General features: G+C 38.9%; 1 pseudogene; it reads right to left on the reverse strand.

The window, feature by feature from the left end:
- Positions 1–413: 413 nt before the first annotated feature.
- On the reverse strand, positions 414–20,280 carry LOC101880610 (long-chain fatty acid transport protein 6-like; annotated as a pseudogene).
- Positions 20,281–21,019: the final 739 nt, after the last annotated feature.

Genomic DNA, 21,019 nt, shown 5'->3' on the forward strand with positions numbered 1-21,019 from the left:
ATATGAAATATTCCCTCTCTCAATTTCTTTTTACTCTATAGATCACTTGCTTCACCTTTTTGTGACATAAGTGAATAAAATATGTATTTAAAAACTTTTCTGTGTTAAAAATTTAAATTTATTCTTATAATGTTGTTTTGACTCTGGTTTAAGCTCTGAATTTCAGCTGTTGTAATTTAAGGTTGTTGTACAGTCCCTGGTGGAATTCTTTAAAAAAGTAAGTTTCTTAGGTAATATAATTTTAATTCTAAATTGAATGCATGTCTTCTTCCAAAACAAAAGTAAAGTCCTTCATACAGGAATTTGAAATACCAGATAAAGACATGTTAGTGATACTGCTTTGAACTGGATGTTTGCTGATAGGAGATAGAAACAACACAACAAACCTGGCAAGATGTTGAAGTCTGCTATGGTCATGGAAAGTACCTAAAGAGAAAAAAAGAACATGAAGAAAAGGTTAACACTGGGAGAGATCACACTAAAGGCTTTGAACTGTGACACGGATGAAAGTGTATGGAAAAATACCTGACCCTGCTGTCTGTTTCTGTTCTTACGAAAATAACCTTACAAATCTTGAATTTTGGCAGGTCATCTAAACCTTATTGCTGCATACAGAGGAGATTACTTTTAGTCCTTAGGTAAAACTCCTCCTGGTTTTGAAAAATACAAAGCATGGGGTGGGGAGGTGCCCCAGAAGTCAGCTAGCACATCTTCACTTTAAAAGGATTTCAACTGTAAATAAAATATTCCTGATATTTATCTCACCAACAGATCTGGTTGACAAGTACGATATGTGTGACTAATCCTTGTGCTCCTGTGAAGATAATAAAGCTACATGATCATGAATGCCCATCATGTCACAGTATGAGTCACAGTGAGTCTGTAACAAGCTATTGGTGATAACCTGGCCAGAGGCACATCTGAGCTGAAAGTTCACAGGCTTTCAGAAAGCTTCCAGGAGCATATACTTTACAGCCTCCTCAGCAGTCTGTCAGTTTCTATTAGTGCACAAAAATGTGTCATAATACCCAGCTGCCTTGTTCTCTTACCTTGAAAGACATGTTTGGTTCAGTGTTATGTCATAGAGAATTCTTCACCCAGAGATACATTCTATGCTGCTGTTGTGCCGCTTGTGGAAGTGGGTGCTCATACTGTGGCTTTGCAAGGCCAGGGGAGAATGAAGGGACATCCATGTGAAAATGAAGTGGTTTTCAAGAGGACTACTTTGCTGTTCTGTGGTTGTCTTATGTAGGTGCAAATAAGAGCACTCAGGTTTGAAAACTTTATAATTAGTAGGAAAAGACAGGCACTTTCAGAGGCAGCTTGCATGTCTGATTAAATTGGTGTGTACTACGTACTATTGCTGCTAGAGGTCATTAAGTTACCTTTTAGGATTTTTGTTTGTATCTTTGTGGATGAATACAAGCATGGCTGAATTCTCCTTTCTGTACTCTGAACTGTTCTGGAAGCAGTGTAACCATGTTAACCTTGCAGAAAGAACAAGCTTACACACAGATCAAAATTTCTTGGCTGTTGTGCTTTGTACCCAGAGTAACTTCAATGGCCAGCTGGAGAATGAACAGGCTTGGTCTGCTTCTGCCTACTTTGGAAGACATGTCCTTTGATTAATCATTCTAACCAATAAATCCTCCTCTTCAAAAGTTCCTGATTGGTTATTTTTCTTTTTGTGCAAGGTGCAATCCAGTCCTTCTTGCATTTAGTTCTTTACGTGTTTCCCATCCACCAGCTTATTAAGACTATTTAGCAGTCCACTTTTACTGGCAGCTAAAATAGAGTACTGGTAGCTTAAACATTGACAGGCATTTATTAGCGTATCTTTTGTTCCTTAAACCAGAGATTAAATCACAATTTTGAACTGAACTAGAAGCAAGACAGATGCTGTTTCTTTTCTAGGGCCCTTGAAATTAAGGATAAACACTTTTAGATGGAGTGAGGTGGGACATAATTTGCTGCTTGTAAATATGTGCAAATGAACAAGCTACTGACTTTTAACTGTGCAGCCAGGGATAGAATTGTTGTCTTGTGCTTTTTATTATTTTAACTTTTTCTGAAGAATTAATGTTGGATAGGAACTTAATGTAGAGAGCAAAAAGGGTGTAGAAAAAAGGAGAAGGTAACAGGAAGATAAGTGTTCTGTAGTGTATCTCCATAGTAAGAATAAAGCCTGATACGTGACTAGCCATTTCTCAGCTTCTGGGAGCTCCCTAATATGCTTATTAACAGAAAATAATTATATCAAAGCAGTTTTTAAAATCAACAGTGTTGTGAGCTACATCAAGAGTGTTGCCAGGAAACCAAGGGAGGTGATCCTTCTCTCCTCAATACTCCAGTCCAATCCTGGGCTCCCCAATGCAGGTAGATATGGGAATACTGGAGAGAGTTCTGTAAATATGAAGATCATTGTAGGACTGGAGTTTCTATTGCATGAGGAAAGGCTGAGTGAACTGTTTAGTCTTGAGAAGGAAATGCTATGGGCGATCTCAACACTGTACAAATACCTAAAGGCAGGGTGTAAATAATATGGTGGCAGGGTATTCTCAGTGGTGACCAGTGACAGGACAAGAGGCAGTGTGCACAAACTTAAACACAAGAAGTTCCTTCTGAATATTAAGGAAAAGTTTTAATAATAATCTGATTCACAAGTGTAATGAAATCAAAATCTAGATGCAGCTCTTATTTCTTATTAATTTCTCTATCAAAGCTGCATACAAGCTTGTAAGTTTCTGTTTCATTTTCTTTAATTTTCATAAGTGCAGCTGATCACAAAATCTCTAGTTTACGGGCACTTGGTGATGCTCTGGAGATATGGCTGATTTTATGTTACTGGCTCTCCTCTGATTTCCAGCTGCTAAACTTCATTTGCAACATTAAAACAAAAATGTTAAATGCCTTCCTGTATTATTTTTCTATGTAGGCAGCTGCTGTACAGCACTTGCTCAAACGCCAGTTCATGGACCAGTTGTCTGCACACTCTAGTCAGCGCTGGAGAGGCAGAAGAAATAATTTCATTTAAAATGTGGCTCCCATTAAGGGAAAAGTATAAAACAAACTGTTTTAGAATACTGTTATTGTATGATGTTTTTAATGTACCCAACATTTCCTTTCAGTTCCATCCCGAAACAGGCCACATCTGTAACATGCCTGATTTCCTCTTCGCGCTGCTACTCCATTTCCACAACTCCCAAATCATTTAGTCTTTGGCTTCTGAGCTGGGACTGCTAATAAGTTTGCCAGTTAATTCTCTCTTTTGGCAGCATTTATGATAGGAACCACACTTAGACCACCAAGTCATTTCACACAGGCACTGAATGGCTGCCAGATGGCAATAACGTTAAATCATAGCTAAGTGGGATTGCTTCAAACAACTAGCATGAATTTCTCTTGGTAATTATTTAGAAAATTGATAAGATTAAAAGTTTAATAAGGGAATTAAATATTTTAAATGTGCATTATGAATACAGATTTCTGAGATTTCTTTCTTTAGATGACCTGCTGATGTTATTCTTATAGAGTCAGATTTTTCTGACTTTAGGAAATAGGAGTTTTGGAAAACACAAAACAAAACAACAAGAAGACCTAAACAGAAACAAACAGCCAAAGAAATAAAACCACCCAACACTATCCCTTCCACCCCCTCACCCCCAAAAAAAAAATCCAAAACCAACAAAGAGCAATGTAACCAAACAAAAATAAAAAAAGAAACCCCACAGATATTGCAAAACTGAAATAATTACCTTGCTGTTCTTAGAAGCCTCTTCCTAATGTCTTTCTGCAAAGAAAAAGTTAAGTTAGGGAAATTCAAGTGAAGACACTAGTATGTCAGAGCCTCAGAAATCCCTGGTTCTTCACACCATTATCCCTGGGCCTCAGCTCTTCTAGACTCAGGTCAGAGAGGTTGAGAAGAACAACTCTTAGTCTATGTAGTTTTCTCAAAACCATTCAACAGTGGTGCAAGTCATATTAGAAAGACCCTACATATGGGCTGCTGAAAAAATTTCAAGACTGATATTATCTTAAGTAAAACTTTGTGTGAGAATTTTTTATTTTTGTCATTTTTGATTCGGATGAGCTCTTTCTCAAGACGCATACTTTTTTTCAGAAGTGACTTCATTTTCTGGCCACTCAGTTGTGAGTTGAACATTCATCCTATTACCCTACCGTAAGATATTTTTTAAAGAAACAACATGGACTTGATAATTTTGATTTTTTAATAAGATTGGTTTAAACTCCTTTGATAAGTGTTTATACATGTAAGTGGTCATTAGTTAATATTGCTAGTATCTTTGGTAGTAGGCTCCCTTCAATTAGCTAAAAAAAGCTTGAGTCAGAGAATGTATAAATGCAAACAGATTTAATGAGGTCCACTTCTATACCACCTAAAGCTCCATACTGGTTTTCTTCATCTAATGGAACCATAAAGACAAGTCTATTCTAAAAATTTTTCACTGCTGTCCTGATGCCACTTAGGTAGTATAACCTATGCTAACTTCATCTCAAGATAAATTTACTTAGTATAGTGGCCTATTAGTAAAAAACTAGCTTTTCTCAGTTCTTTAAACTCTCTTAAAAATTACACTTATCTCTAAATGTATACATTCTTTTCACTCACTTCCTCTCCATTTTCACTCAATCTGTTTCATTTCCATGTTGTTCTCAACCAAATTTTTGCCTTTCAGACAATTTATCAATATTTAGGGAGAGGCAAAACTGCTCAATACCTGTCAGCATCTCCTAACAGCAGAAAACTAACTGCTGCAAAATTTCAGAAGCTGTAATGTGGGGCCCCTAACTGCTCTTTGCACTGCATGCTTTCCTGTGCTGTTGCGGAAAGTCATCCTGTGGGGAACACGCAAGGAGTATAATGCTTGCACACTTAAGATTAATGTTTAAAAGGGATTGTATCCCAGTTCTGCTTTTATACTCCAAACCATGTGGGTACATTCTTATTCTAAAATTATGAGATCTTCACTGTAGAGTATCTTACTATCTGTTGCAAAGAACTAGATATTTCTTTGAAACTTTGTCAGTAACAATGAATTATAATCACTTCAAAAACAATCATATTAGGAAAAGGTTTTAAATTGATCACTTCATCCTTTTATGAAAGGATGCTAATCCTTTATGACGGGGGACTTGCCGTGTAATGGACTCAGTCAGAGATCAATATGATCAGACCAAAAGCCATTTATTGCAAAGCATTAACTCCTTATATACTATTGCTTACACACACCTACAGCAATTTGGCATATCATGATTGGATACTTGTCTTGAAGACCCTTAGTGACTAACATATAACTGGTTAAGCACAGGTGTGAAAACTTGACCTCAAAAGCTTGCCAACAGTCGACAGTTCTCATAACTCAGTGAATTCCAGCTTCTTCTTATCTTGCTTGCTTAAGCTTCCTCAGGCCTCCCATGGCCTTGCTGTATCTTTCAGAGTTATTCACAGTTCATGTACCAAATATCCATTCTCCTGTGAGAACACTGTCTCCACAGGGACTAAACCTTTATAAAAGGACACTAAGTTAAGTGTAATATTACCCATGTATGTCTACTTAGTCTTCTATTTGCTAGTTACAGATTAAGAGCTTTGAAACAAAGTCCAGCTTCACCAAGTTGTTAGACACATCTAGGATTTTTTGGTATGTATGAATCTTTAAACCAAAATATAAGTTTAATTCATCAAATATTTCTTAACTTCATAATGATAAAAGCAACAGTAGTTCAGAATAGTATTACTTTTTATGTTTCAAGTCTTGAAACAGTTTTTAAATTGCTTCCTGCATTCCATGATTGTAGAGACCAATTTTCAGGTCAGACAGAAGTTAGAAGTAGAAGGCAACTGATTGTCTTACCATAATTCTCACAAAGTGTGGTTGGGCATAACTTGGAAGGAGATCCACAACATGCTTATGAATTCTTTCTTTGTTAAAAGGCTGGGCAGGTTTAAGCACAATAGCTGCCATCCCTGCTCTTCCCTCATAGTCTAAAAAAATTGAAAAATAGTATGACAAGAGTTTTTGTGAGTCTTGTATAACATTTGGAGGGATTTAGTATTGGTTAAAGCAAATATTTTGAGAGAGTGAAATATCAGCCCTATCCCCTCTGACATCATTGAATGTGAGATACACCGTACTTTGTATTAGAAGACTTAAGGTCTTTTAGTGTTTCTATTCAATGAAAAAAAATGACACGAACCTCTTTTTATTAGGAATTCTGAATGGCTGGCAGCTCGCTGTTAGGTTTTCTTCCTGCTTTGCTCAATCTTACAAACATCTTTCAAACATAGTGGCCTGATGAAATCAGAGTGATCATTAGTTCAATAAAAAGCTCAAAGCATTTCCACAAACATTAATGCAAAAGATGGACATAGACATGTATGAGACTGTACTTGGTCTATAGAAAGCCAAAGGGCTGTTGTCTACTGTGTAAGCAGTGCTGAGTGTTTTCTGCTCTATTCCACAGACAAACAGGGAGGTGCTTCTTAGTAAATTACAAGCAGCAAATTATGTCTGATGGGGAAACAAACAAAACACTTTTAAGAGATGTAGCAAACATGGTTTCTGCTTTTTCTTTGTTCTCCTTTCACAAACACATTATGGAGGAGTTTCTTCTCTGAGGCTCCACTATTTCCAGTACAACCAGAAAATGGGGTATCATGAGTAACTTGCACAACTACAATACCAGCTTTACCTACAGGCCAGGAAATGGTACGCCCCCTACCCCCCACACCCCTACCCCCACCCCCATATTTTTAAGCTGTTTCAAGCATAAAGTATCATATTAAAAATGTTTTGGAAAACCACATATGTTTTACTCATAGGTACAATTCTGTAACTATTTCCTGAACAGCAGAAATAGGTATGTGGAAGAGTATTCTGATTTTGGCTGGTGTAGATTTAGTTATTGTCATGGGTTCAGCTGTGGCAGTCATTTTTTTCCTTCTTGTAGCTGGTGCAGTGCTGTGTTTTGACTTCTGGGCTGGGAATAGTTGCTTAATAGTGAGCATGTTTTGAGGGTGTTTTTGTTCAAAGCCTTTGTTTTTGTTCAAGTGCCTTTTGTTCAAGGCATGTGTTCTGCCCGGGAGGAGGGGAGTCCGGGAGGAAGGAGAGACAGGACACCTGACCCAGGCTAGCCAATGAGGTATTCCATACCATAGCACGTGATGCCCAGGATGCACACTGGGAGAGAGAGAGCTGGAGGGGGAGAGCTCTAGAGGAAAATGGAGGAGGGAGCACGCGGTGCTCGGCCAGGCAGGGTGGAGTGAGTTATGGGTCGGTGGCTGGTGGGGTGTTGTATTCTTTTCGCTTGTTATTGGCTGTATCATTATTATTGTGTTATGCCTTAGCTATTAAACCGTTCTTATCTCAATCTGTGGGGGCTACGTTCCTTGGATTCTCCTTCCTAACTCTCCAGGAGTTGGGGGACTTGGTTTAAGCCACGACAGTTATCTTTCTTGTAGCTGTGTTTTGGCTTTAGTCTGAGAACAATGCTAATAACACACTAATCTTCTAGTTGTTGCTAAGTAGCACTTACCCTGATCAAGGACTTTTCCGTCTCTCATGCTCTGCCAATGAGGAGGAACACAAGAAGGTGGGAGAGAGCAGAGACAGGACACCTGACCCAAACTAACCAAAGGGGTATTCCATACCATAGCACACCATGCCCAGTATATAAACTGGGGGGAGTTGCCTGGAAGGGACAAATAGCTCCTCAGGGATGAGTTGGGTATTTGTCAGTGGGAGGTGAGTAATTGTATTATGCAGCACTTGCATTTATTTGGTCTGTGGACTTTTTTTCCTTTTCCCCTTTTAGTTTTACATTTCTCTCCTTGTTATTCTCCTTATTATTATTACTGTTGTATTAATAGTAGTATATCGTACTTCAGTTATTAAACTGTTCTTATCTGAACTTGCAGGGTTTACATTCTTTTGATTCTCTTCCCCATCTTTCCAGGGGAGAAGGGAAGAGAAAGCGAGCAAGTGTTGGTACTTGAGTTGCTGGTACTGAGTTACTAGCTGGGTTTAAACCACAACAAAGAGGGAACGTAATTCTGCCTCCTTCTATTCTGAAAAGCTAGGCCTTAGGGAAGAGTTTTTTGTGGTATGGTGTACATACTTACCCTGAAAAATAATTTGCCCAATGGAAATTTTGTCATTTGAAAAGGGTGCTGGTAGTCAAACAATACATGTGGGGGCAAAATATAGTGCCTAATGTCTCATAAAACAGGCCATTCTGTCAATTTCACTGAGAAACCAAGAAAGAAGCAAGCTCTTTTCAAGGAAAAAAAAATATATAGATCTTCACAGCAAATAATGTATTATCAGTAATAATTAATAATTGGTACTTTAGTTTCCAATACTACCACCAGAATATATTATAGTATGAAAAAACTCACACTGATTGCTGCTTTGATGATAAATAGTACTATGTGTCACTAAGATCTGACATTAGCATGACAAGTGTTAGGTCTTGCTATACAAGAGCCTTTTTTGCCTTCTGGAATTTTATCTCAATGACAGTTAAATCTACACAGAACTAGTGATGTTAAAGACCTTTTTCCCAGAACCATTAATGGTGACACACATTCATTCGTACTTCTGTAGAGAGACACTCAGACATTTAATGTGACATTAGTAAAATGCAGTGCTCCATCTTTTATGGGAGTCAGTTTTCAGGATTTTTTTCTGAAACAGTCTCAGCTGTGAGACCATTCTATTTTCAGTCTGGAAGCTTCAGTTCTGAGTAGGAATATTCCATTCTGAGTGAGAGTCTGAAGATTCTATGCAACTCTAGGCACTAAATAGTTAAAACTGTTTTGGTTACTAGATGTAAAAATAAGAAAAATATTATCCAGATTTTTAAGTGTCACTGTTATTAATCAGAACTTAAAATTTTGATATTAGAAAGCATTTGTAAACATCTCAAAACACAGTAAATGCAGGAAGTACTGTAAGAAATATGATTTGTTCAGGAATGTGAACAAGCTTTTTCAGGTGAAAATAAAAACATTCTGAGCCCAGGATATCGATTATGGTATTGGCTGTATTATAAATATTTGGATATGTTATAGGGTATATTAGCAATAGATCTCTATTTGTATCTATTGATAATAATTTTTTTCTTGTGTTATTTCTAAGTGTATGTCAAGAATCTGGTGCTCTCAAATCAGTTATGTGTGCCACAAAATATCACCATCTAAATTGAGGTATCTGTTAGTTAATAGGTAATATTTTTCCTTACCTGTGGGTGCTTTCTTATGCTTTCCATTTTCATCCTTCACAAGTTCTTGCTTCCAGACATCATATTTCAATAACTCAGAAGAATGTAGAAACTAAATAAAAAAAAGTGCATGTGCATACTTGAAAACCTCACTGTCTTACTTTCTAGCTGTTTCTATAAAAATTCCTTTCAATTACTGGATAATATTCTATTGACTTTGGAAGTTTTGGAACAGCCTGAAATATACTGAGTTTTCTGAGAACCAATTGTCAGAAGTGTTCATATCATGGTAAGCAACACTAAGTATACATATATACAGATGAAGTGTTTGTCTCCTTTATCAGCAAAAAGAGATCCATTGGTTTGGCGTGTGGTCAGGTTCAAATCATTTATATAAATAAAGTGAAGCAGTGCTTTTGATCAGTTTGTCAATTTTGCTTTAGAACTACCAACCACTTCTAGGTAGAGACTTAATATTATTTAAATATAACTGAAGAAGATTGTCTGAGAAAAAATCTAAATGAAATTTATAGACATCTCAAAAATTACTCCAGCCAGATCCAAATGGAAACTTATATATCAGTTGTTTGATTTAGGCTTTCCTGCCTTCATTTGCTGTCCGCATCATTAAGATTGCTAAAAGATCAAAGGCATTGAAGAGTTGTTATTATGGCTGTAGGGAAGGCATCTCAAATTAAAAGCAGAAGTCATTAATCTGGTTTTGATGTTAACTGGTCTGAATATTTAGTATAATTTGAACATATTTTATTGTAGTAAATGTTCATGATTCACAAGCAGTCTGTCAAACAGAAGCATTTGAGACTGTCAAGACATTTTTGTGCATGGAAGATGTGCATCTCGGCTAAGAATTTCAACAGTAGTCATATGTATAAATTTTGAAGCTCCAGTGTCTGGAGCTATTTTTTCTACGTTATTTGCTTAGAATTTTGATTTTTTCTTCTGCTAGTTTGCTTTGCTTATTTCAGAGAAGAAAGTGTAATACTGGTTTTAATAAGTGAAGATGCAGTCATAGACTAAATTTGTCTAAGTTTGCTCAGGAATGGATATCTCCTGATTTGTACCAAGGCAAATTGAAACTAATTTCTGCCTCATCAATTAATATGTGTGGATTTTTAGGTTGCTAAGTAAACTTTAACCAAAAAAAATAGAATTCAAACACACAAAGGAGTAGTTACAGCTTCTGTTGACTTTCTCTGTATCTTTATTGTAGCTTCACAATGTATGTACAGAGAATAGTGTCAAATAAGGGGCTAAGAATAAAATTTCTGTTTCCATGAACCAAATTTTGCTACATCTGGGCTGTAGTAAGCAGGTTCTTTTTTGTATACTTTCCTGTTCTTCTTAAGTTGTGTTTTTCATGTGTGGTTTCTTTGTTTGTTTGTTTGTTTTGGTTTGTTTGTTTGTTGGTTTGGTTTTTTTTTTTTCAGTTGGCTGTTTACTTGGTTGGTTGGTTCATTTGATTACATTTACCTTTGAGAAGATGCCAGCATGGCCTACAGCTCCTATTTTATTAGTATAGTTCAAGTAAGTAAGATTTCCTTCTGCGAATCCATAGAATTCAGATATTTTAGTTGGGCCAGACTTCATCAGAAATTCTTTCCAGATAGCAAGATCTGATCCATTTCCTAGAGGAATGTGCACTTTGAGAACTCCGTCCTCTTTTTTGTAAACTGCCAAAAGGAAATATTCTGCAACTGAGAAAAGTGGGTCTAAATACCTAGAGTTGGTCTAAATTATTTTATTAGAATAATTTTCCTTTAAGACTCCTACTTTGACTAAAGCGCTTCACAGAAGGGTATTTTTTTTTTAAATCAAACAGAAAATAATCAGAATTCTGTTTCATCCGAGTAAGTTTGGTAGATCTTCCTAAGGTGAAAGCTATTTCTGTAGCTCTGCTTTGTATTTTCACTTATAAATTCTATAACTGAGATGTGTATTAAAAAAAGACTTAGGTTATCTTGAATATGTAAATAAATAATGAATTACCATTTCCTAATAGAAATTTCTTTCTGAACCAAAAAAGGAATTTTTCTGCATAAATAAAATCATGTTGGTAGAAAACACTTGTGATATGATATGATCAGTTCCACATGTGCTGGTAAATTTTACACATCTGCCATGTTGCCTAAGGAATCTGAAAAAGTAGCAGAATGACTTAAAGCTCCTTACTAAATCTCATATGACTAGGTGCAAATTTTAATCTTAAATCTGAATGCAGAAAAAGTGGTAATTAAATCTGAAGTCAAAATGTAGTTGTTAGCCTGTCACTGTTACATGTCAGTTATGTCATTATTGTGGCAAACTTCTGTAAATGTGTTCTGTATTGAGCCTGTACCCTATATGTAGGACTATAGTCAAGCCTCTGCCAATGGAAAAGCCACCACCGTTTTTGAAATGTAACTGGAATTGAGTGATTAAATTACTGCCATGGCTGAATTACAGCAGAAAGTAAAATTATTTTAGTGCCACAGGGATGGCTCCTGTGAAAAAAATGAAAACATATAAATTAATTTTGTTTCCATTTTATTGTTATTTTAAACCGTAAAAATTGTAAAGATATATTTTATTCTTAAATAATATTAAGGTGATACTGAAACAGAACGTTGCCTAAAAATTACTCTACAACCTTTTAGCAGAACCAGGGTTTCAACTTTTTCACTTTTAAAAATACATAAAATTGTCTTGTGAACTCTGGATTAACAGTCAATTCTATTTTATCCAGAAGTGCATTTTATATCCCACAATAGGATCAGCTGTAATGCAGATAAACTACTGAAAAACAGGAGTGGAGACTTCTCTGCTTCTATTTTCTTTTGCAGTTTTAATGCTAAAGCTGAAGAAGTACCATGCTTGTAAATTATGAACCAGTTTGCAGGCTGATTGGGAGGGTTAATTCATTCATAGCATTGTCTCTTCTTCAGCACTTGGTCTTCAGGATGAAATAATGGTTTCCTTGTTTGTTTGTTTGTTTCCAAATTGCTGGTGAGACTGTAGGACTTGAAGTAAACCACGCGAGCTCCAGAGAACTAAGCTTAGGAGAAACTGTTACACTTCAGTTGTTTCATCCCTGCAATAACAATCTGCAGGACTTTCCTACATTACCTAGAATTTTAAAACACCTTTGTTTTAAAAGTTGTATAGCTCTCTTTAAAACCATCCTTGACATACACTCTATATCGTTTGTCAACTTTTATGAGGTACCGTGTTTAAAATTTACTTCCGATATGGATACTGGGTAAGCTTCCCGTAGAAATACTTAGACACTAGTGTCTGTAGAGTCTCTGTCTACAGCAAGAAATCCAGAAGTGCCTCCTCGTTCCCAAATCCATGTTCTTTCTCAGTTTCTGTGTAAGACTTAGGCATGCTGTGGGAAAGGAGGTAAGGACAGGCATTATGGTCTAGGTCCCTAGAGCATACTCCCAACAGTTCCCTCACCTAGGAAGCCCTAGTCCTAGGCAACACCCAAGGCTGCTGTGCTCTGGCATGCACAAGGAGTCTTGGTGAAATGTAGCTGGCTGGTTTATTAGTCTGCACGGGTTTCTTTCACTGTGGAAGAACTTGTGCGGTACACTAAAGGTGATATATAATACACTTTGGTAAGATACCTGATCTTGACAGGGCTGAATTTATCTTGATCCACTTCTGCTGGCATCCTCAGCTTCCTCAACTCAGCAAGGCATCTTTCTGTTTTTCCCTCTTCTTACTAGTTGCCAGTTAAATATCAATACCTCCTCTGTTAAATTCTTGTTATTGAGCCAAGTAAGGAAAGTTCTTCCTGCCTTTTCCTGCAGGAGAGATCTTTACACAACTAGTTTGGCCTAGCTAATTATTCCTTTGTTGGGTTTTTTTTGGAGGCTTTGGGGCTTGTTTTTGTTTTTGGTTGGGTTTCTTTATCCACAGACTTCTGATACAATGTTTGTACAGACTTGAGTTCTGGCCAACAGCTTTCCTGGCTTGTTCTCCCTAATACCTTTTTGTCTTTGACTTCTCTTCTACATCTGGACCACACAATAATAAGTCTCTGTTCAAAGCAGCTGTTGGATTCTCTCAGATGTTCCCCTGTTGCTAGTTCTTGCGTCAACCTCTGACCAATGCAGTTGAAGATCATTAGAACCATTTGCTTGTACATGGGGAGTTCTGTGGTAGGTACAAATACCTCTTGTCATCTCCCTCTCTTAGTAACTTCCCAACTTCTGAGTACAAAATGAAGAAAAGTCAACTTACTCTTTTCCACCATCATTGAGAAACAAGCATTGCAATGTAACAAATATTTTAAGATGTGCTTTTCTGGTGCTACTCTGTTTAGTGATATGTAACTTTTGTCCTAAATCTGATGATGATTTAGCTCCTGTGCTCTTTAGGACACTGGATCATGCTCTTATCATTAAGTCAGATAAAGCTTTTATAGCTTACACCTTTTCCTTACTGTGTCACTTGCTGAGTGACACTTGCCTGTCACTCAGATAAAAAGCTAACAAGCTTGGCTTTACAGGGAATTTATGTTATTATCTGGGAATAACTGTCTCAACCTGCCATGCTTATTTCAGTGTAACCACTACATTTGCTAATATAAACTTTGATTGCTATTGCTGAGCTACACAAACACAAGGCCCAAATTTTGTATACATGGGGGAAAAAAAAAGTATAAAATGTTAAAAATACTATACCATTGAGAAATGGGTAAATCTATGTGACTTAGATTTTCTGTATTTTAAAGGTGCATTTGCAAGCAGGAATTTACACTTGATTGGTTGCAGAGGTAGCAACAGAATTCTCTGATGTATCAAAACACTAACATTGTGTTTTCTTACAGTCATTCCAAAACTGGCTTGCATAAAATTTCTTCTTAAAAACACAAGTTCCTCCTAGGTGATGAAAAGAGATAAGAAAATTCAAAATAACATTTAAAATCTATCTTCTGTTAAGAAAGAGTTGTCATTCTTTTATTTCAACTAATGATTAAATTCAGCTATTTAAATGAATTGTAAGCTATTTCTAGCAGATACGATTGTTAAATGTGAATAGCACAATAGAACCTTGCTTCTTTTTTTGAGTAGTAACTAAAAACTTACAGTATCAGAATCAGTAGAAGAGAACCTTTTAGTTGTAGCCAGTTGTTAGGGACAGGTCAAAGCCCAGTCGTTTTACTTTTGTCAAGATGGTGACTTGTGTAACTCTGAGAAAAAACATCTTGGGATGGAGGAGAAGGTAGCTCACAGCTTCTCTGTGTGAGAAGTGTTGAAAGGCAAACTGGCTCAGAGTCTCTGTTGTTTAAGTTTCAGTCCACTTTTCCTGTTTCTTGTCAACTCATGATTCACAATTTTATATGTTTCCGCAGCCCTGAAGTTTCTTTACAGTTTCCCACTCCAAAAGTCACGTCATCCTAGACCTCTCATGTCTGCCACCCTGCCCCCTTTTCATTTTTTTCTAAGTTTGTCAGTCAAGTCCTGAATCCTTTCTAGCCCACTTGCTTCTAGCTTACCTGTTCCCTCTTGCATTTCTGCCTTCTGAAACTAAAATCAAACCTGATTTCTCAGATGCCAATGTGAACACCCTTTCAATCATTTGGTGCAGGATATGAATGTGATTTCAGATCAAACCTGCAGAATATATACAGTGGTATCATCAACAAACAGACCTCAAGACATGTTATGTCAGATCTAAGCAACAACTGGTGTCTGCTCTAAGCCTGAAAAATTATAACTTAGTTTTCAAATGTTGCTTGAAGACTGAAGAAGGTGATAAAATGAGAAAGTAACAAAAATCTATTCGTAAACATAACATTTCAGTTACTTGCCAAAAAGAGTTACTCACAAAATAATAAAATGTTGCAGCATTCTCAAGTTAATGAAACCTCACTAGAAGATAGATATTACCAAATTTAATGCATCTACCAACAGTAGCACTAGTGTGGTGCAAGGAAAGAGTGAGATACATCATGCCCTGGAGAACTGCACAATACTGAGTTAATCCTAAGTAGGCAGGCAGAACTCTTGGATGAATGATGATAGCAGCTTTCAGGAAACCTGTCAAAGGGAGAAGAGCAAATAATTACAAATTAATTGCTCGCACTAACCAATTTGCTGCAAACAGAATTATATTTGGAATGTACAGGGATAATTGTCTTCTGAGTCTTTGTCCTGTCTGTCAGTCTTTACCTCACAAGTATATCTCCTTATTCTCTCAGCTTCTTCTGTCTTTTTGCCTGTAAGGCTGTTTAGTCTTCTTGCCTGCTTTGTCTGAAGGAGAAAATCTGTACCCTTCACAGGCAAGTGCAGACCAACGGTGCACAGCATTCCCTTCCAACAAAGCAAGAACGGGAAAGCTCCTGAAGAAACGAGCTGCTATTTACAACAGAAATAACTTTCACAAAGCCATTTGGCTTGACTAGAAGAAGGATTTCTCTTTTGTTCCTAGTGAAGTAAGGTGAAACTTTATTATTCAGGCCAGTTCCAAAGGAAAAGCTTTCTCCCAAGCTGAAACACTTGTGCTGACAACGTTTCTTTTTAGTATAGACCTGTGAAATTCTGTCACAGTGGACTCTAAGCAGCTATTAGAGACTGGCTTTATTTACCTTATATTTAAGAAATAAAGTTCAGCTATGGCATATCTATGTGAAATTAGGATCCCATCCTCCTTATGCCAAGGCAAAAAATGAAGTACACTATGCTTTTAACTAAATTAATTCCTCACCATCTTGACTTAAAAATTAAAGTTCTGACTTTTTTTGTGTAGCTGTCTTGTTGTTAAATTTGTACCACCTTAATATTTAGAGAGCTGCAATTGTACTTTGTAAGCATACATCCTCACCTGTACTTCCTGATGTGAAGATATACATACCTGTGTTTCTTGTGTTAGTAACAACTTTAAGGTGGGATGGAACAGGGTGATTTGGCACCGTGTTTGGTTTGTCTGGTACAATGTGAGTGTGCTGGTGCCCATCAGCCGGAAAGCAACATTATTTTCCGAAAGATGAAAAAGAAATTCTTTATTGATGTCAAACAATCTAAATTAAAATATATATATAGGCGTATGATTAACATAATTACAACTGCAAACCTGATTACCTGCATTTGAATTATGTACCCTACCACTGTGTACAGTGAACCTACCACAGCCTACAGCAAGATTTACCCACCTATTGGACAGTGAAAAAAATAATCCTGATGTATATTTTCCCTACACTTCTCATGTGACTATAGCTGTAATACATATGCCCCCTGATCTTTTTTGGTGATTTAATTCAATCGGTATGTTACTTATTTTAAAGCTTGGTACACATACCAACTAATGAGCCCTCATATCTTCTTACGGAACTTTGCCAACCTGTATTGAACATAATACAGTGTTGCATCCCGACTAGAAGGAAGTGCAGCAGGAGGGCCAAGAGACCTCCTTGGATGGATAAGGAGCTGCTCAGAAAAATTCACAAGAAAAAAGATGTTTATAAAAGGTGGCTTGGGATGAATACAGGGATGTTGTCTGGGTAGTTAGGGACCAAGTTAGGAAAGCTAAGGCCCAGTTGGAGCTAAACTTGGCTAGGGATGTTAAAGATAATAGGAAGGAATTTTATAAGCATGTAGCAGCTAAAAAACAGACTAAGGACAATGTAGGCCCCCTCCGGAAACTTTCGGGAGAACTGGCTACACAGGACTTGGAGAAGGCTGAGGTTCTGAATGGCTTCTTTGCTTCCATCTTCACTGGCAAAGGCTCTGACCGCACCACCCAAGTCTGGGAAGGCGGATGCAGGGACTGTGAAAACCTAGACCTTGGGCCTACTGTATGAGAGGATCTGGTTTGAGAGCATCTTAAGAACCTGAATGTACACAAGTCCATGGGACCTGATGAAATCCATCCGCGGGTCCTGAAGGAGCTGGTGAATGAAGTTGCAAAGCCACTGGCCATCATATTTGAAAAAACATGGCAGTCAGGTGAAGTTCCTGATGACTGGAAAAAGGGAAATATAACCCCCATTTTCAAGAAGGGGAAAATGGATGACCCAGGCAATTACAGACCAGTCAGTCTCACCTCTCTGCCTGGCAAAATCTGGGAGCAGATTCTCTTGGAAGGCATGCTAGGGCACATGAAAAACAACAAGGTGCTTGGTGACAGCCAGCATGGCTTTACTAGGGAAAATCCTGCCTGACCAATTTGGTGGCCTTCTATGATGGGGCTACAAAAGTGATGGACAGGGGTGGAGCAGTTGACGTCATCTACCTTGACTTGCGCAAAGCGTTTGACACTGTCCCACATGACATCCTTGTCTCTAAATTGGAGTGTCATCAATTTGATAGGTGGACCACTCGGTGGATAAAGAACTGGCTGGATGGTCACACTCAAAGAGTTGTGGTCAATGGTTCAATGTCCGGCTGGAGATCAGTAATGAGGTGTCCCTCAGGGATCGGTGTTGGGACCGGTCTTGTTTAATATCTTTGTTGCTGACATGGACAATGGAATTGAGAGTGCCCTCAGCAAGTTTGCCGATGACACCAAGCTGTGTGGTTCTGTTGATACACTGGAGGGAAGGAATGCCATCCAGAGGGACCTTGACATACCTGTGAGGTGGGCTGATGCCAACCTCATGAAGTTTAACCATGCCAAGTGCAAGATCCTACACCTGGGTGCAAGCAATCCCAGGCACAGCTACAGGTTGGGCAAAAAGGAAATTCATGGTAGTCCTGCGGAGAAGGACTTGGGGGTGTTAGTCAATGAGAAAATGAACATGAGCCAGCAGTGTGCACTCGCAGCCCAGAAAGCCAACCGTATCCTGGGCTGCATCAAGAGGAGTGTGACCAGCAGGTCGAAGGAGGTGATCCTGCCCTTCTACTCTGCTCTTGTGTGACCTCCCTTGGAGTACTGTGTGCAGTTCTGGTGCCCTCAACATAGAAAGGACATGGTACTGTTAGAACAAGTCCAGAGGAGGGCCACGAGGATGATCAAGGGACTGGAGCACCTCCCATATGAAGACAGGCTGAGAAAGTTGGGGCTGTTCAGGCTGGAGAAGAGAAGGTTGCATGGAGACCTCAGAGCAGCCTTCCAGTATCTGAAGGGGGCCTACAGGGATGCTGGAGAGGGAGTCTTTATTAGGGACTGCAGTGATAGGACAAGGGGTAATGGGTTGAAACTTAAACAGCAGAGGTTTAGATTGGATATAAAGAAGAAATTCTTTACTGTGAGGGTGGTGAGATACTGGAATGGGTTGCCCAGGGAGGTGGTGAATGCTCCATCCCTGGCAGTGTTCAAGACCAGGTTGGCTGAAGCCTTGGTTGATATGGTTTAGTGTGAGGTGTCCCTGCCCATGGCAGGGAGGTTGGAACTAGATGATCTTGAGGTCCTTTCCAATCCTAACTATTCTAGGATTCCATGATTCTAAGATGAGAAAAGTCAGTAGACAATTAAATAAATTGTCCATTATTATGTTATATTCCAGGAAGAGGGCCGGAATTACAGCTCAACATGCTGTACACTTTGCTTCAAGCAATGCTGCCTTTAGACTGCTAATTTGAAACAATTTTAAAGTAACATAAATTTGTATAAGAAAACTTCGAGCAAAAGAACCCCTAACAAAGGGATTTTGAGTAGTCAGTGTACCTGTAGCTACATAAGCCAATAAATATAAATGAAGATGAGAAGATGCAGAAGTATCTCCCCACGCTGTTAGTTTTCTGATGCATGAATGTTTCTGCCAGCACATTGTTCAGTACTTGGAAAGGTTCAGCTTTAAGCCTTTTATTACACTAATTAAATCTATCTATTTTTGGAGCTTATACACTAAATTTAAACAAGGCTGTATCTTTCCAGTCTTTTTTTTTATCTAGCATATGTGTGTGTGTATACATATATATATGAAAGGTCAGCAGCTTTGAATGGCTCTGGTTTTCTAATTTTGATAAAAAGCGTAAAGGAGTAGAAACTCAGTAGTAAGTCAGACACAATACAGAACTTACCTTCTATAATCAGTGCTTTTGCTGTGTATGTGTTAATGCAGTGCAGGAGTGACCTAGAGCAGACATTGAAATTGAGAAAGGTCACCACGCAGCCCAGCTTGGCCAGTCCAAACCACAGAAGCCATTCAGAACCTCAGCCTTCTCTAAGTCCTGTGTAGCCAGTTCTCCCGAAAGTTTCCGGAGGGGGTCTACATTGTCCTTAGTCTGTTTTTTAGCTGCTACATACTTATAAAATCCCTTCCTATTATCTTCAACATCCCTTGCCAAGTTTAGCTCCAATTGGGCCTTAGCTTTCCTAACTTGGTCCCTAACTTCCCGGACAACATCCCTGTATTCATCCCAGGCCACCTGTCCTTGCTTCCACCTTTTATAAGCCTCTTTTTTCCCCATGAATTTTTCTCAGCAGCTCTTTATCCATCCAAGGAGGTCTCCTGGCCCTCCTGCTGCACTTCCTTCTAGTCGGGATGCAACACTCCTGAGCTTGTAGCAGGTGATCCTTGAATAGTAACCAAGAGTCTTGGGCCCCCATGCCCTCTAGGGCTTTATCCCATGGAACCTTGCTAAGCAGGTTCCTGAAGAGCCCAAAGTCTGCTCTCTTGAAGTCCAGGGCAGTGAGCTTACTGCACACTCTTCTCACTGTCTTGAGGACCTTGAATTCAACCATCTCGTGATCACTGCATCCAAGACTTCCCTGGAGCATCACATTTCCAACGAGCCCTTCCCTGTTGGTGAGCACGAGGTCAAGCAGGGCACCTCTCCTCGTCGGCTCCTTTATTGCTTGCAGAAGGAAGTTGTCTTTCACACAATCGAGAAACCTCCTGGATTGCTTGTGCTGGGCCGTATCGTCGCCTCAACAGATGTCAGGGTGGTTGAAGTCCCCCATGAGAACAAGGGCCTGCGAGCATAAGGCTTTTCCTATTTGTCTGTAGAATTCTTCATTCACAGGTTCCTCTTGATCAGGCGGTCTGTAACATATCCCCACAGTAATGTGTCCCATCACCAATTTCCCCTTAACCCTGACCCACAAACTTTCTGTTAACTGATCACCTGTCCCCCGACAGTGCTCCATACTCTCCAGCCTATTCCTAACATAAAGGGCAACTCCCCCTCCCATCCTACCGGGACTGTCTTTTTAAAATAGCCTATAACCTTCCATTCCAACACTCCAGTCAAAGGAGCCATCCCACCATGTTTCAGTGATGCCTATTATGTCATAGCCCCGTAGATGTGCCCACATCTCTAATTCCTCTTGTTTATTCCCCATGCTACGGGCATTTGTATAGAGGCATCTGATCCAAGCTCCAAATGAAGCCAGCTCAGTGGCTGGAGCGGCTAGGATATTACTACATTGCTCAGAGTATTTATTATAGGTGCTGGCAACTGACTGGTTGTGTTGGGATGGAATGATGCTCCCCTCCCCCGCACAACTAGTTTAAAGCATCCTTGACAAGTCTGGCAAGCCTCCAAGCAAAGCCACTCTTCCCTTTCTTTATCAGAGCAGTTCCACCAGCCCCCAGTAGGCCTGGCCTACAAATGTGGGCCCCATGTCCAAGACACCCAAACTCTTGACTATGACACCACCCTTTCAACCATTTATGAACCTGTCCAATCCTCCTTGCCTTTGGAAGGTCCTCCCCTGTGTCTTGGAGAATTGTCGAAAAGACTATCTGAGCTCCAGAACCCCTGACCACCTCTCCCAGAGCTCTGTAGTCCTTCTTTATACTCCTCAGGCTACTACTATCTATATCCCTAGCACCCACATGTATCCCTAGAAGCAGGTAATAGTCCGTGGGACTTACTAGAGCAGG

This window comes from Melopsittacus undulatus, chromosome Z (assembly GCF_012275295.1).
Source record: "Melopsittacus undulatus isolate bMelUnd1 chromosome Z, bMelUnd1.mat.Z, whole genome shotgun sequence".
NCBI lineage: Eukaryota > Metazoa > Chordata > Aves > Psittaciformes > Psittaculidae > Melopsittacus > Melopsittacus undulatus.